General features: G+C 38.0%; 1 pseudogene; it reads right to left on the reverse strand.

The window, feature by feature from the left end:
* Positions 1 to 7,487: 7,487 nt before the first annotated feature.
* LOC143668579 (E3 ubiquitin-protein ligase RNF138 pseudogene) lies at positions 7,488 to 17,688 on the reverse strand (annotated as a pseudogene).
* Positions 17,689 to 18,225: the final 537 nt, after the last annotated feature.

Below are 18,225 nucleotides of genomic sequence, written 5' to 3' on the forward strand. Positions count from 1 at the left end.
AGCTCGCGGCCTCCAGGCCCTCCCCCCCGCCTCCCCGCCTCCCCGCGCGAGGCGGCGCAGGCTGGGGGCGGGTTAAAGGGAGGGTGTGTCCCGGTTTCCACTTCACGTCTTTATACCCACTGGGGCGCCAGGCTGTTTTCCTTCCTCCGACCCAAAAAAAAAAAAGCGAGCGAAAGACCCGCCCTACCCCATCTTGGGTTTCGAGGGGCTGCGCTCGAGCGTTCGGCCTCTCCTCTAGCAGCAGACGCCCCCCTGGGGTGAACGGGCGGGCCACATCGCCCTGTTGATTTCACAGCTAGCCTCAATTTTGGACACTCTGCACTCTGAACCCCCACTGGGGAGGAAGGATGGGGGGGGAGTGAGGGGAAAAGAGCGTCAGGGGTCTGGAAAGCTCCAGAGTCTCTGGAAGTTAGCGGACAGGACGGAGAGAAGCGGGTCGGCCGCGACGCCGCCTGTCAGTTGGCTGGAAGGCTTGTGCCGCGAGCTGCGAGGCCCCTGCTCAGCTCGCCGGTGGCGCTGTGTGACTCGGACAGGCAGCCCAAGGCCTACCTCTTGCAGAGGTTTGCGCTAGGTGGAGCCCCAAACCGGAGCGCATTAGGAAAATCTCTCCCGCAGCAGAACTGACTTTGTGAAGCGCGTTTCTACTTGGAGAAACTACGGAATATAGTCTTCTGAACAACCTAATGCTTTGACGTGGCGACTTTTTTATTCATAAAAATAAACGAAAACCATTTAAGAGCCACCTCGTGGCTTTCACACAGCTTGCAATAGGGTTGCCAGATCAAATAAAGGATACGCAGTTAAATTTGAATTTCAGATCAACAATTTTTTAGTATATGTCCCAAATATTGCATGGGACACATTCTTTTAAGAATGAAATATTTGGATATACTTATACTAAAAAAGTATTTGTAGTTTGAAATAAAAATTCAACTGGGCATCTTGCTTTTTTATTTGCTCAATCTGGCAACCCTAATTTAAAGGCTTGAGTTTTGAAGTAAAAGGTGGGAAACTATGCAACAAGTAGCAGGTTGTTCATGGCCACCCTGCCCCTGACACAAGATAATGTGTGAAAGAAGTGTTGAAGTAGAAAGGGAAAGTGGTCTCAACTGACTTTAGTTAAAATATCTTACTTTCAGCAATAATACAAAAACATATGACCAAGTGAACACATCGCTGGTGACCTACCCATAGTCTTAGAGGAGCTTTTTCGAGTGAGGAGTTCATTAGCTTCACAATCAACTTGGCTGACACCTAAGTTCACAATAAATGCTATCACTACTACTCTGGACCATCCTGTAGTGCTTATTACCTGTCTATTTCGTAGCATTTCTCGCAGTGTATTTATTTGCATTGATGTGTGGCTCTCCAGCTAGATTATAAATGCAAGGGCAGGTGCTTGGCTTTATTAATCTATCAGAATGCCTAGCATAGTACCTGCTTTAAATTAGGGATTTAGTCAACAATGAGAAAATGGAAGTATACTAGTGAAAAGGAAGCTATGTAGCAAGAACTTAAAACAGATGAGACAGGGAAGTCTGGGAGCTGTGGGCCCAGATAGGAAGGATACTAATATGCAAAAACAGGAAGTGCTTGCTAAGCGTCTGTGGGCAAGGATCAGAGACAGACCTCAGGACTAATAAGAAGTATAAAATAGAGTACAGAATGGGCCTTTAAAACAACAACCAGTGTGCTTCCATTTATATAAGATGTCCAGAAAAGGCAAATCTATAGACAAAGGAGACTAGCACATGCCTGGGGCTGGTTTTGAGAATGGGAAGTGACTGCAGATGGGCAGGAGGAAACTTTTTGAATTTCTAAAACTTTTTTTCTAAATTGTGGTGATGGTTGCATGACTTTGTAAATTTTCTAAAACTCATTTGTACACTTAAACAAGTGATGTTTATGGTCTGTAAACATACCTCAATAAAGCTGTCAAAAAAACCCCACTATTTTAAAAAAGTGATAACAGGAATTCAAATATGAAAGGTAAATAGTATTTATAATCTGGTTCACCTCGAGTAATTATTTTGAGTCACCAAGATTCCCACAAATCGTGGTAAATTTGTTTTACACCCAAAAGGATCTCCTTATGCTGCGCACTGTGTGGACAGGGTAGCCCAGTAAGACCCTGCAGTCTGCAGTGTAGAGACCTGTCCCAGAAATTTGCTCACCTGGCCTTTTCTGCCAGACTCTGTGCTCGCCAAAATAAATTTCCTCCTCCTCTTTTTCATTTCCCTCCCTCCTAACAAAGCTTTTTTCTTTCATTTGGAACATTAACTAGGAGAAAGAAAGACTTTGGTAAAATAATTTATCTTCCTGGGGTGGGTTATTGTTCGTGCGTCACTACCCCTCCAGGATTATTGCATTTTGAAATGTAGATGTTGGATAACACATGAATCAGTCTCGAATGTTGATAAAATTTTGTTATATGAAAAAGTGTTTAAAGAGCACCCCCTTAAAGTGTGGGAGAAAAAATTTTTTACAGTAATATGTAAGACAACTAAGAAATGCAAATATTTTATTTTTCTGAATTTTGTGCTATTTGTGACTTTAAAAATTTGTGACTTATGTTCTCATTCTAAATAATAATTTTCATTTGCATTTCATCTAAGGTCATGTTGTCAGAATTCAAGCCTAGAATTATATAATTTATAACCCTATGTTTTTAACCTTGACTTTATATTGCTTGTTTCTTCTAGTATCTCCTGACACCTGGCCTTCCCGTAGCCGTAGCCGTCACATTAGGTTCAGGATTAGGATGAGGCAAGTAAGGTGAATAGTGTAAAAGCAGTATCAAATCCCATCTGTGGTAAATTGGGTTATGTACCCCAACCAAAAAAATGTTCTTAATCCTAATCATGTTCCTGAAAGTGTGAATTTATTGCAAATAGGACCTTTTGAAGATGTGATTATTAGTTAAGTGGGCCACGTGAATCAGTCCTGATTACGGAGGCCTTAAAAAGACATAGCCATAGGGAGGAGCTGGAAGCTGGAAGTCATCAGAAAACTGGAGAGAGGGAGAGGTTGAGATCACAGTGACGTGACAGGAGGAAGAGATGCCCGCAGGATTGTGGCAAACCAGCACCAGAATGCTGTAGGCTTTGGGATGAAAGCATGGATTTGAGACTTTTGATCTATAAATCTGCAAGCCAATAATTCCTTGTTGGCTAAGCCAACCCATTGTATGGTATTTGTCATAGCAGTAAGGCAAACTAAGAATATAGTTTTAAATATAAGACAATATATTTAAAAATTTTAATATTTTGCTCATCATGGATTTTTAAAATTAATTTTGATTTAATATAATGTTAAACTATTTTAAATGATTAAAATGTGGTGATTTGAAATTTTTTTTACCATTAATTATGGCGATTTTCGGTATCCCTTTAAATTTTGTGGTCCAGGTAAGTGCATCTCTCACCTCACACTACTTCCGGCCCTGTGTCATATTCTTTAATTACGATTTCAACATTCAGATTTATACTTTAGAGCCCACATACACTAAGTTCTAAAAAATGTAGTTCCCCAATTCCATTCAGGGACAAACATACAATTTTCCCTTACAGACATTATTCATTTATGCTGTCAAACCACCTTCTATATGCAGTACTCAGTTCTGTTTGTTTGTTTGTGTTTCTCTTTTTTTAATTGTGAAATATAACACATACAAAAAAGCAATAAATTTCTAAGTACATTTTAACAAACAGTTAAAGAACAGATTTTTAAGTTTGTTATGGGTTACAGTTCCACAATTTTTTCTTTTTTCTTCTAGCTGTTCTAAGAAGCTGGAGACAGACAGAAATATCAATATAATGATTCAGCAGTCATACTCATTTGTTAACTTCTACCTTCTCTGTTATACATCTTCTCTTTAAATAACATATATACATAAAAGCAATAAATTTCAAGATACATCACAACAATTAGTTGTAGAACAGATTTCAGAATTTGGTATAGGTTACAATTCCACAATTTTATGTTTTTATTTCTAGCTGCTCTAAGGTACTGGAGACTAAAAGAAATATCAATTTAATGATTCAGCAATCATACTCATTTGCTAAACCCTACCTTCTCTGAATAACTCCACCATCACCTTTGATCTTTCTCCTCCTCTTTAGGGGGTATTTGGGCTATGCACATTCTAACTTTTCATGTCGGAAGGGGCTGTTGATAATATGGGATGGGGGGATGGAACTAGTTGATGTTCCAGAGAGGTTGGCCCCTCTGCATTTCAGGACTTATCTGGTCCAAGGACCCATCTGGAGGTTGTAGGTTTCTGGAAAGTTACTTTAGTGCATGGAACCTTTATGGAATCTTATATAATGACCTAGGTGTTCGTTTTTTAAAACTTATTTTAATATTTTTATTGTAAAAACTGAACATACAAACATATATTCTTCACATAAAAACATTCCATACATTCAGTGTCTCACAATATCATCGCATAATTGTATATTCATCATCATGATCATTTTTTGAATATTTACATCACTTCAGCAAAAGAAATAAGAAGAAAAAAGAAAAAACTCATATATACCATACCCCTCACCCCCCCCATTGACCACTAGTGTTTCCATCTACTCAAATTATTTTAACCTTTGCCCCTCTATCATTTATTTATTTATTTTTATCATTTATTTATTTATTTTTAACTCATCTGTCCATACCCTGGATATAAGGAGCATCAGACACAAGGTTCTCACAATCACACAGCCACGTTGTAAGCATTACATCTTTATACAATTGTCTTCAAGAATCTAGGCTACTGGAACACAGCTCAACAGTTTCAGTTACTTTCCTCTAGCCACTCCAATATGCCATAAACTAAAAAGGGATATCTATACAGTGTATAAGAATAACCTCCAGGATAACCTTTCGACTCTGAAATCTCTCAGCCACTGGAACTTTATTTTGTCTCATTTCTCTCTTCCCCTTTTTGGTTAAGAAGTCTTTCTTGATCTCTTGATGTCAGGTCCTGGTTTATCCCAGGCTTTCTGTCCCATGTTGTCAGCGAGATTTACACCCCTGGGAGTCATATCCCACGAATGGGGGAGGGCGGTGAGTTCACATGCTGAGTTGGCTTAGAGAGAGGCCACATGTGAGTAACGAAAGAGGTTCTCTCGGGGTGACTCTTAGGCCTAATTTTATAATTTTTTTATTCCTGTCCTTTGCAGGAATAAGTTTCACAGGGGCAAACCCCTATATTGAGGGCTCAGCCTATTGATTTGGTTATCCCCACTGCTTGCAAAAATATCAGGAACTCTCCAAATGGGGAAGTTGAATTTTCCCCCTTTCTCCCCATTTCCCCAAAGGGACTTTGCAAATACTTCTTTTTTCGCTGTTCAAATCACTCTGGGATTTATCAGGGCATCACTCTAACCTGGACAACCTACAAAATCTTACGTCCTATTCAAGGTTCCATGTACTTATGGTGTTCAATTAAACTGTCCATATACATTGTTAGGAAATGCACTAGTACCAAATAAACATTTCTTGCTGTAGCCTGACACAAAATTTGAAGTTTCAAAATATAAATGACCATTTATTTTCAACACCTTGCAATACTGAAATTCCTTTGTTCTTCCTCATGCAAAAACATTCTGTAGTTTGGTATTCAGTTTTTAACAGACTAGCTGACCAATAATTTTGAACTATTGAGTGTTGGCAGTGCCGTTAGGGCTAAATTCAGTCAAGGTGGAAAGAAATCTTATTTGCAAAAAAAAAAAAAAATCTTTTCTTTATGTCCCCTGGTCTTAATTGTAAAACATCTTAATTGAGTAACCTTTCATTCATCCTCTGTAGGTGTCAGCAGCACTGGATTCCAGGTGGACAGGCAGCCTGCTGGGTGATCCCCTTGAATATCTTACATTGATAGGCATCTCTCCAATTCTGTCTGAATTCCAGTTCTAAGTGGGGAAAGCTGTTTCTTTTCCCTTCTCTGTCCTCCATTTCTAACAAATAGGGTTATAAAGAACTTTGTACCCAAATGAAAATACATATTTTCAAACACATCTGAAGAGTCACAATATGATGACCATATTTAAGGCCTCAGAGAAATCTCAAAAAAATTCTTAAACTTGCTATCAAGTTTATACACAAGCTATATTCATGGAATTAAATACAAGAAATTAGAAATTAGCTAAAAAATAAAACTCCACTACCCCATCTTTAACCTTGGCATTTAAATTACTCTTATAAAAAAAAAAATCCGAGGCAATGTAAACAATTCCTTTAATCCAAGCAGTTCCAAACTATGTCTGGGAGGCCTATTTATTCATAAATTGTTAACTACGTACATCCTTGCCCTCTACAGCAGCCTACCATAGGCTGGCCCTACTCATCCTGTTATATAATTTAAAACTATATAAAAATTACATATATATAAATCACATATATATAAAATCTGTCTCCCCCAACTAGAATGTAAGCCCCATGATAGCAAGCATCATGTCTATTTTGCTCACTGTTTTACTGTCAGCACCTGACAGAGCCTGTCACATGAATAAATTATCAATGGATGATAAAACAGGACTTCAAAGTTGAAAAGTGCATCACTTTTAGAAATAACACAAACACAAAGACTCTATGATTGAGTGGTGAATAAGGTGGGTTTCTTGCCCTCACAGAACACAGTAGAGAAGCTAATGATTAAAGTATTATGAAAAAGTTTGTAATAGGAAAAGAATAAGGGCTATGGAAACATACAGCTGGAAGGACTCAACACAGGGGCGAGGGAGAGGTTTACTGTGGGAGACATAAAGAACCAAAGAATGAGTCGGAGCTAGTCAAATGAAGAGGTAAAGATGTGTCTCTAGCAAAAGGAACAACAGTGTTCAAAGGTCTGGAGGCATATGAGTTCATAACTCTTATTAAAGAGATAAAAGGTGGAAAGTTAAAGTGCGGAATAGCCTTTATTGGAACAACCCTGATAACAACAAAAATTAACCTAACAATTGTGGCTCACAGGTCAGCATCAAGTTTTGAAGTCTGATGGTGGTGGATGTAATGGACTAAGACCATATTTCTAGGAGTACCAGTCAGCTTAAAGTTATTATTTAATAACTAGTAAAGTTTATTACAAAAAAATGTTTGAGAAAGTTGAGTTTTAACAATCTTCAAGGTAACAAAGGTACTCTAGTTTGAGTTACGCATTTCAGTTATTTCCTCAGATTTAATCCCACACAAAATCCTTTATGTGTTGTATTTTCTTCTCCTTCATTGTACTCATCTTTCAGCTTTTTTCTTTTGCTGTTATCATGCATGTGTGCTAACCCAGTACTCTAACATGCTTTGTTCTACTTCCCAAGGGAATTGAACAAATAGTTCAGCCTTCCCTTCTCTGTGGTCCTCCCTCAATCCCCCATTTCTTTTCTAGGCTTCTCTTGATTCAGCATACTTACAGAATTCTTTCCTTCAATATCACTAACCCAAGTAATAAACATCCAACATTCGTAGGCATCTTCCTCCAGGCACTACTTCCCCATTTCAAATAATCTGGCCCATCCCCCATTTGGAAAACAAAATCATCTGGTTTTGTCCTTGTGCTCAGCTGTGCCGCATAATGTCCTATGTTCCAGCCTATGACAGCAGCTTTGCCCCTTACAATTACAGGACCCCCAAGTACTGTGTTCACAAGCAACAAGTGGTCTGAAAAGTTATTTTCTTTGGAAATTGTTGCAATAAACTTGTTATCTTTCTAGAGTTTTATGGCAAGCTGGGTTATAACCTGCCAATTTCGGGTGGGGTCGAGCAACTGTAAACTCTATATGAGGTCAGGTTACAGTGTAAAATGCTGTGCTACACTTGGGCTTTATTGGCCTAGGTGATCCAACTTTATGCATCCCTAGCAAATATGAATGCCATAAGGAGCCTCCATTAGAGAATCACAGACCTCTAAGGTTTTGGAACACAGCTATACCCTTTTCTGCAAACAAACAAACAAAACAACAAGCAAACAAAAACACTTCTCGAGAACAGCTCCTAGCTTACTGCTGAACTGTCTATGTATAGGACTTCAAGTGCACTTATAATCTGAGTTGACCACTGTGAACTAAGCAATAAGACTGAGTATGCAGAACATCAGTCTATCATTAAATGAAAATAGTATCTAAGACATCAGGCTCAAGCAAGTCCTGAAATAATTTGCATGAGCAGGTGACTCAGACTTTTGATACCTGCTCCTACTGCTTTGCCTCCTTTTCCTGGATTCACATCTATAGCCTCAGGAGGTGTTTCTCTATGATCAGTTAACCAAGGAAGAAAAAACTGGAGCCTGGTTTTAAGACAAAGTACTGGCATCAACAGGACTGCTATAGTATCAGCAGTATATAGTGTAGTATCCTAGTGGTGAAGGGAAATTCTCTTTGTGGGCAGACCTTCAGACAGTACATTGATTGGCCACTTTGTCTAGACTATGAGATAGCCAAGAGATGCAGATTCATACAGCTTTATAGGAAGTGGATAGTTAGCTGGTCAGGGGCTTGGAAAGAACAGGATTGGAAAATTGATGACAGCAGGTTTGGAGAGCAGATATTTGGAAGTTCTTCATGAAATGCACACAGTATGAAGATATTTGTATTCCATATGAATGTACACCAAAGGGCATCTGCAGCAAAACTTGTCCACCTAAATCAGATGAACAAGGTGACTCATTCTCTGAATGTCAGCCTTTTTATTAGCCACATCAGTATTTGCTCAATGGCCTATGTATAGTTTCCATGCCTGAAAGGATAGAAGCTGTACTTGGGCTCATTATGGACAACCCCTCACCAAGGCGGATCTGACTATCACCATTATATTCCTAACCTACCCTCCGCTGAGGCTTATTATGATTCCTTAATACAGCATCATTCTTTAAAGAAACCAGGAAACTACCTGATTGATTGATTATACTGGATATCTTCTAGCATGGGGTAATTTGTCCTCAATGGAATAAATACATTCTGGACATGGATTTGCTGTCCCTGTGCAGTGTTTCTGCCAATACCACCATCTATGGGCTTACAGAATGCCTTGATCACGACCATGGGACCTCTACAATACTGCAACAGTATGGCAATGGAAATTCATTGATCTTACCAGCAACCCATCACCCCAAAAAGCAGCTGGCTTGATGGAATTGTGTCTTATTGAAGACTCAGTTATAGTGGTAGTTGGGGTGCTGTCCTACAGGAAGCAATATACAATTTCAACCAGAAACCAACATTTGTGGTTATTTTTCCTACAACCAGAACACACAGGTCTGAGAATCAAAATTGGACATGGGCGCATTCCCTCCCAACCTATTTGCAGAATTTTAAGGTCTTAGTTATCAAAGGAGAGATGCTTCCACCATTGAATTGAAAGATATGACTACCATGTGGCCATTTGGACTCCTTGTGCCAACAGCCAAAAGGGATTTAAGCTGATTACAAAGTGGAACTGGATTTGCTGCTATGTAATGGGGACAGGGAGGACTATATCTGGGACCCAGAGGATTTTCCACAGCACTTCTTAGTACTTCTATGTTCAATACTTAAAGATAATGGAATACTACAGCGACTCAGTTTGATGATTCAAACCTTTCAAAAATTAAGATTTGGGTTACCCACTAGGTAAAGAATGCCAACCAACATTCTATACTATGCTGGCTAGAAAGTGAGACAATCTGAGAGGTATAGTGGGAGGATATTTGATTCTGAAAAAGAACTTATTCTAGCTCTTAATCTGTGACATTTTTAGACCCAATTTAGTGGAAAGAACATGCATTTAGAAGACAAACTGAACAAAATCTGAATTCTAGTTCCTCTGCTAGTGTGTGATTTAGGGCATTTCCTAAACTTCCCTAAGCCTTAAGTAACCTTCTCAGAGATAATAACTATTATGTGGTGATGGTTTTGTGAGACTTACAGAAGATGTATGTAACGTTGCTTAGATACCATCTGGTACAGAGTAAGTATTCAATAAATGGCAGTCAATGCCTTAACAAAATAGTAGCACAACAGAAAGGTAGTGTGCTAGTTAGATTCAGTTGTCAACTTGGCCAGGTGAGCATACCTAGTTCTGTTGCGGCGGCCACAAGCCAATGGTACCTGAACCTCATCTGTTGCTAATTACATCTGCAGTCAGCTAGGAGGCGTGTCTGCTGCAATGAATGACGTTTGACTTAATTGGCTGGTGCTTAAATGAGAGAACGCAATGTAGCACAGCTAAGCAGCTCGGTGTTCCTCATCTCAGCACTTGTAGCTCAGCCCAGGCCTTTGGAGATGCAGAAAGAAGTCACCCCGGGGAAAGTTGTTGGAACCCAGGGGCCTGGAGAGAAGACCAGCAGAGACCATCCTGTGCCTTCCACGTAAGAAAGAACCTCAGTGGAAAGTTAGTTGCCTTTCCTCTGAAGAACCAACAAAATAAATCCCCTTTTATTAAAAGCCAATCCATCTCTGGTGTGATGCATTCCGGCAGCTAGCAAACTAGAACAGGTAGTAATGACCCTCCTATATTAAACCTGCTCTTTGATCCCATATCACCTACCAGTTTCTGCCTTCACTGAATTTTTTCCCCACTTAAGACTGTGGACCAAAAGTTTTCTTGCTGGCTATAGCTACATTTAATTCCCTGCTTCCTATGATCAGTTTGCTGACCTCACAAGTTTTGTTTCTATGTGTTGTTTTTTTGCTTCAGGCAAAACATCTTATTCATCCATTTCCTCGCTTATCCTGTAATTCCTGACTCTCCAAATAGGTACTCATAGGATTTTTTTTCTTTCAGTTTTTAAAGAGTTAAATTTATTAAAGAAATCTCACTAGTCTTTAAAAATACTGGAAGTTATATAAATACAATTTTCTTAAAGCTGAATTCTTCAGCTAGAATCAGTTTTATGAAAAGTTTTCTTTGGATTGTTACATATAACACTTCAAGTTTCCTCTCTGCAACTCTGATAACTGGCTCAGATTGGTTAGATTTATATCAGTCGTATTTTTCAGAAATTGCTACTGTGTTACAAGTGTACAATAAAGTAGACGTGGGAAATTCTACTAAATTTCAAAACCAACATCATGAAAAATTCAAGAATATGGACATAAGTACAACAGGGATTTCCTTTTCACCATCACAGTGGTGAAATATAATCCTTTTTTTTAATACTTTAAAAGCTAATGTCATAACTTTCACTTTTTAATTTATTGAGAATGAAGTTGTTGGATGGTCCACATTTATTTTTCAATTAAAAAACTAAAATAGGCTGAATTACTTTTATTAATATACACATCAAGTTATTGAAAAGATGACTTTATGTAGTTCTACCCTTAAAGATGACACGTAGTCAAAGATGCAGAGATCTGTAGACTTTAGACGCTTACTTGGAAAGATTCTTCAACAGCAGTTTGATATTGGTTTCCTCATCTAGCTGAAGGTTCACAAATTCTCCATAATCAAATGGATGCCTTTGATTCAGATGACTTCATGAAATTTCTAGTAATCTGGCTAGGGTCTCCCAAAGGAAGAGACACATAAATAGGACATGCCACAGGAACTATCTGAAATAGAAGATTGCTGTACAGTGATACAGTAAATACTGTCTTGTACAATTTTTTTTTTGACACAAGGGACACTTAAAAGTGGGATGCCCAGCACGTGTATTCTCGGTAAGTTTCTGTGTCATCAGATGTGGATGTTTCGCCCCTGTTGCTGTTCCCTACTGATTCCTGAGAAATCTAAAAGTTTGGAATGATAGAAGAAACACCATATTCATACTGCTACTTCTTACAAGATTTGTAACGTTGTCTCTCGTGATAGAATTTAATCTATTTTGCACAAGACAGCTGCCAGAAAACTTTGTATTTTCAAGATCTAAGGCCCATTAGGACATGCTCTTTCTCTTCTAGTCACATTTCCACGACAGAGGGGACAATGTATTCCACTTTCTCTCACTGCAGTCAGGCCACGGTCCACACAGGCGTTTTGAGCCCCTCCTGACAGAAAGGGCAGTAGAAATCATCTTCAGTGTACAAACGCCACAGTGGAGGTTGAGGGATCAAGGCACTGGTGGGGGCAGTGGCCAAGGTGGTGATGGTGTCCTGGGGCCCGACTCCCTGTGCACTCAAAGGGTTTTTTTGTTTGTTCGATTTTTGGAAGGTGAATAGTCTAGGAACTCATAGGGTTTTGATAATTAACAGAAGGCAGCCTAGAGGCATGGTATCTCATATTCCATTAAAACTTCTTAAGTTCCAGTAGGAGGCATTTTCTATTGTTATAAAGCAAGTTATAAGACGTAAGCCCCAAAGGAGCAGGATTTGAAAGAAACTGGAATAAATACAGAACAAAAATCATAAAAAATTTTCATTAGAAAAGGGTATTTTTAACTGGTACAGAGTTTTACAGATTTCCCAAAAGTCAGTGTGAAATGACATCATGACAAGAAAGGCTAGTAAGTTTTTCAGTCTTTCAAATAAGTTAAATAAATGTGTTCCTGTCTTGGGGATTGAATTATATACTGCAGAAAAACATGTTCTTAATCTTAATCCATTCCTGTGAGTGTGAATCCACTGTAAATAGGACCTCTTGATCAGGCTATTTTTAAAGATGTGGTCCACAGAATCAGAATGGGTTTTAATCTTATTACTGGAGGCTTTGAACAGAAGGCCACAGAGAGAAGCCACAGGGAGCAGCCAGAAACTAGAAGTCAAGGGAACTGGGAAAAGAAAGAAGACCCTAAAGACTGCGAGCAGCCAGAAGATATCAAGAGTTAAACCAGCCCATTGGAAGGTATTTATTTTAATAGCTAGGAAACTAAAGCATTCTACTATGTATTCTCTCCGGAATGAGGGCTTGAGGGCATGTGAGGTGGGATAAGAAGTCCTAGAAAAAATCTAGTTGCCCTGCAAACAGAATACTGAAATACTCTGAAATTCACGTCTATATATTCCTGACATCTGGTGGCAAAGGTACACTTGTAACTATGAATATAGGATGAATGGGGGAGTAGCAAGTAAATCCAACATCTATGACAACTTTTAAGCTGTAGTAGCAATAAAGATAACGTAATTTTTACCAATTTTTCTCAATATATTTAAATGGGACTATTCCAAAACTAATCCAAACAAATAACATTCACTTTAAAGGAATGGCACAAACCACCCAACAAACCATCTCCTCCATTCAATTTTGAGATGTAGGAATGTATAACAAAAGACCTATTAGAAGCATAACTTCTGATCTCTACACTTGACCCTACTCTCAAGCTACTTGGTAGCCGTCTGTACTTGGATGTCTCATAACCATCTCATATTTAACATGTACACAGATGCAACATGTTAGTAGCTTAATGAGTTCAGATTCTGCTGATTTCCTAAGTCGGAACTCATACTGGTTAATTCATTTGCAGTACTGCAAACTATGCATCTGCAAACTCACCATCAGATTCTTCCTCTGCCACCTAAAACAATTTTCAGATGGAACATTTCAGGCAGAAATGAGTTGGTTTAAGAACTATTTCTTGTACTCTCTTTTTATGTCTTTCTTTTTCCTATCACATTTAAAATTCAGCTTATAAAATAAATTTATTTAACCAAAGGTCACTGTAAACTTTAGTCCAATAAATTTGAAATATCTTTAAAACAGACTGGACTTCAACACTGATTGTAGGGTTGCTTCCCTAATGCTTTTTCTTATATTTCCTGGTTTTATGTCTTAAAATAGGCTGAATTCTGGGCGGGCCGCGGTGGCTCAGCGGGCAAAGTGCTTGCCTGCTATGCCGGAGGACCTCGGTTCGATTCCCGGCCCCAGCCCATGTAACAAAAACAAAGAAATAAAAACAAGAAAATGTTTAAAAATGTTTCCCTTTCTTCCTTCTATCCTTCCTTCCTTCTCTCTGTCTTTCCTTAAAAAAAAAAAAAAAAAAAAAAAAAAAAAAAATAGGCTGAATTCTATATATCGTGTTTCGGTCCTACAGACCATTGCATGTGTTCCTTTACCACTCCTCCCCCCACCGCTTTCACATAAAGAATACATACTTCTAGAAAATTTAGTCTTTTGCATATTATCAAAAAGAAGAAAATAAATCTCCATTAATACTGCTACCCAAAGTTAATTACTGACAACCTCTTCATGCATTAACTTCTAGTCTTTCTTCTATTTATCTATACATATATACGCATTCACTGTCTTAAAAATTAACAAAAACGTGATAAGAATATAAACACTTCTGATAATCTGCATTTTAAAATTTGTGTTAAACTTTTCATGTCAATAAACATTTGTGTCAGTTAACTGCCCATTTACTCTTAGATCCATTCATAACCATTTCCCTGTACTGCTGTAATGCAGCCATTTCCTGGGCTCCTTATCTTTTGGCTTTTGGGTGTGTTTGGTGGTTGGGATGCACTGGCAGATCTAACGGCCAGAGGAGGGAAGCCAAGCATTTCTCCCCCTCCCTTTGCCTCCTGCAGTGAGCTCACTGCATCCCCAGCAATGAGCTTCTAGGCTCTGGCAACATGATTCCTGACTTTGGCCCCGTAGTCCTACGGGTGGAAGGGCTTCCTGCTATTGCCAGCCTCTGCGCTGCCTCACTACCCCTGCTTAGCCTCTCAACCTTTCCATCCTCTGGGTAACCAATTCCCTCTAGTAAATTGCCTTTTGTTAAAATGTTTATAGCAGTGTCTGATTCTTTTAAAGTAATTTTTCAAAGCTGCCTAGTATTTTACTATTTTATATAGCTGTTCTATAATTTATATAAACAAGCCCTTATTGCGGAGAATAGACAGGGTGTTTCCAAAGTTCCCCAATGTAAATGAAACAAGTGGTAACAACGTTCATTTCTACCAACAAATGGTTGTTGGGGCTATCCCCTGGAATCCTTGACTACAATGGGTATTATTTGTTATTTTTAAATTTTTCATGATTTAAGAAGTTAAAAAAAAAGTTAACTTATTGTTGACTTGCTTCTTTATGGATCCCTATACATGGAAACGTTTTTTTCACATCCATTGATCACTTGTTTGAGAGAATTTGCCTGTCCATAGGTCCTTTCCATTCTTTATTGTATTTTTAAGAACGTTTTATTTGTAAGTGCCTTTAGGAATTTTGAATTTTTGTTTATCAGATACATAGCAATTAATTTTTTCCAAGTTATTATTTACAGATTTCTATTCATGGCAGTTTCGTACTTTTACATAATCAAATTTGTCAAGCTTTCTCTTTGAGAACCTTCCTTGAAAGGATTTCACCTCACTCCAATATTATAGAAAAATTAATCTCATTTCTTTCTAGAACTTCTTAGTTTTGTTCTTTCCACTACCTCCCCTTCCTCTTTTCCAACAGTTATATATCTTTAATGCATCTTTAATATATATTGTATGATATGAGAAAAAGATCTATGTTCATGTTTTTCATAGCTGCTTAACAAGTTATTCCAATATTATGAACAACCCTCACTTTGTCCATTAATGTAAGTTGTTTACCTTTACTGCAAAATAACTTCTAACATATACTCAGTCTATTTCTAGATCTTCCAGTTTTTCCAATAATCTTTCTTTTCTAGTGGTTTTTGATACTCAGCCCACCCTACCCTACCCTACCCTATCCTACCTTTTCCTTATGGAAAATAACTCCATGATAAAGAATTAGAGAAGAAAATATTAAAATTGCTAACTTTTTCTTTTTAAAGAGAAGAATAAGTTTAAACACATGATTTTATAAAACCATAGCCTATTTTATTTAAAAGAACCCAGAAATTATATTGTACTTACCTTAACTATATTTAGAAATCACTTAAATTAGCACAAAATTACTGGCAACATCAATAAAGTGTCATAAGCAATGTAGAAGTTGGGCATATTTGTTTTAGTAATAAGTATATAATTATTTTTATCTGTACTCAAACATATTTTAAAATGTAGTTATAAAACTAGAAAAATATAGTGCAAAAATATACATACACCACTATGCAATTGCAACTAATCAAATAATCTATAACAATGTAAATGGATAACAAGCTAAAATAATATGTACCTAAAAAGCAAAAATAATAGCAAAAACCACGAACATCTCCCAGCAATGATGATATATTCATAACAAAACACTGGGTTCTGACTGGGGGGTAGTTTCTGTGAGTTTTCTATGAGATAGTATCTGTGGGAATCCCAATGATATCTACGTGTAATTTGGGAGTTTTTGCAAAATTACTTTGTGCAGGAATTAATTTTCTTAAAAAAAACAGAGCTTTCAAGTAGATCCTAATAAGACATGGATTTTTATTCAAGGATACAGAACAATTTTACTGCCTTTTCATAATTCACGTAGTGGATTCTTAGAACGTAATGCTTATTTAGCTCTCAAAATGAAAATCTACATACTTGTGCAGTTTACTAATGGGAACCAAAGAAGGATCTTTCATTTTGGATCAGTCCATGTTCCCCGAGAAGGCAATGCTACTTTTATATATATTCTAGGAGGAAGGGAGGAGGATATACAGTTTTCTGGTTGATACAGGTTCTATTTTTAAATTCTGAGACAGAAAATAAGTGAATCATAAAACATCTTCCTATCATTTTTTAGTTTTCAGGAGCTGTTTCATGCACTAAAACTTGAGTTGTTTTTTTCTTAAACTCTTTCTTTCAGTTCTCAGTGATTCCACCTAGATACTGTCTGCAGTGTTGTTTTCAGCTTTGTTTTGAGTTTTCATCTTCATCTATGTCTTCAAAAGTATTTTAGTGGGATATTACTTTGAATAGAAGGGCTCATAGTTTTCTTAACATAACACTTTGTTAATATGTGCAATTCATATCCTTGCAAGTTGACTGCAGTCATATCCACAAATTGCTATCGAATTGTTTTTAGTACATAAATATACATTAATGTATAAATGAAAAATAAAATTTTCTTTTCACAGCTCTAACTTGATTTGTACCACAGATACAATGTGTAAATCTTTCTGTAAATCAAATTATATGTTCCTATTAGATAAAGGTTCCAAAAGGGGATGTAGGAAATTATTCAAATCATTTGGGACACCTTAAAATACATATCCTTAGTTAACCACCTACCCAAGCGGTGAACATCAGATTTGAGGGAGTATGTATATCCTAAAAGCTCTCTCAGAAATTTCTGATCCCATCCCCAGTCCCAATATTAAGAACCACAGACATTAACAGAGTGTCAACTGGCTGAAAAGGGAGCTCCCGGTGAGTCCCTCCCTCTGCCTCCAAAAACAAATGGCCAAAGAGTCTTGTCCCCACACTGGAGGTAATAAGAATGAGTATCCATCTCCCATCAGGATTAATCTCCCAGTGCCTATTAATCCTTGTTTATGCCAATCACCATACACTAAAAACATGGCTGTCTTCTGAGGACACTAGCTCCCCTTGCAAACTTTTAAGGGGTGGCTGTTTTTTTATCCCAAATTCCACTTACTCCTGGCTCTGGAGGAGGGACAGGCATCCCCCTGATCTTTATTTGTAACATGCTGATTATTCTTTCTCTTTGCTGATCCCAGGTCCTTTAAGCACATGCCATCAAACCACAGTATATCTCCTGCTACCCTTCATAATTCAGTCCTTTAGAATCCCAATTCTCTACCACTACTCCTGTCATTTTCTTGGCAATTTTAATATCCAAATAAATGATCTATCTAAAACCCTGCACTCTTTAAGTTCTAACTTCCTTACCTCCAGTTATCCTGAATACCAGATTATCACTCACTCCCATGGACATATTCTAGATCTTGTCATTATCATTATCTAAATTTTCCCAAATTTTGATTTCCAATATGCCATCCTCTGACTTCTACTTCTATTGCTTCAACTCACTTCTGATATCCATACGATAAATGGCTCTTTGGCCTTGACAGGACCTCAACTACAAAGCATTCTCTAGCCCATTACCCAGCTTTCTTTTCTCTATCCATTACCCATTTTGTGCCCCTTTGGATTAAACTACACAGTGGCTCCTTGTATACAGCCTCAGTTTCCTTGCTCCTCTGGTTCCTTCTACCCGCCTGGCAAAACTCCAACCCTGGTGAGTTGTTTTGAATCCGTTATGTACCCCCAGAAAAACCTCAGAAAAGCCTATCCACCCCTGTGGGTACAGACCTATTGCGGATGGGACTTTTTTTCACATGGGCAGACACGGGAATTGAACCTGGGTCTCCAGCATGGCAGGCAAGAACTCTGCCACTTGAGCCACAGTTGCCCACTGAAGGGATCTTTTGCTTAGGCTGGTTCCACGGAGATGTGACCCAGCTCATTCAAA

Source organism: Tamandua tetradactyla, chromosome 24 (genome assembly GCF_023851605.1).
Source record: "Tamandua tetradactyla isolate mTamTet1 chromosome 24, mTamTet1.pri, whole genome shotgun sequence".
In the NCBI taxonomy this organism is placed as follows: domain Eukaryota; kingdom Metazoa; phylum Chordata; class Mammalia; order Pilosa; family Myrmecophagidae; genus Tamandua; species Tamandua tetradactyla.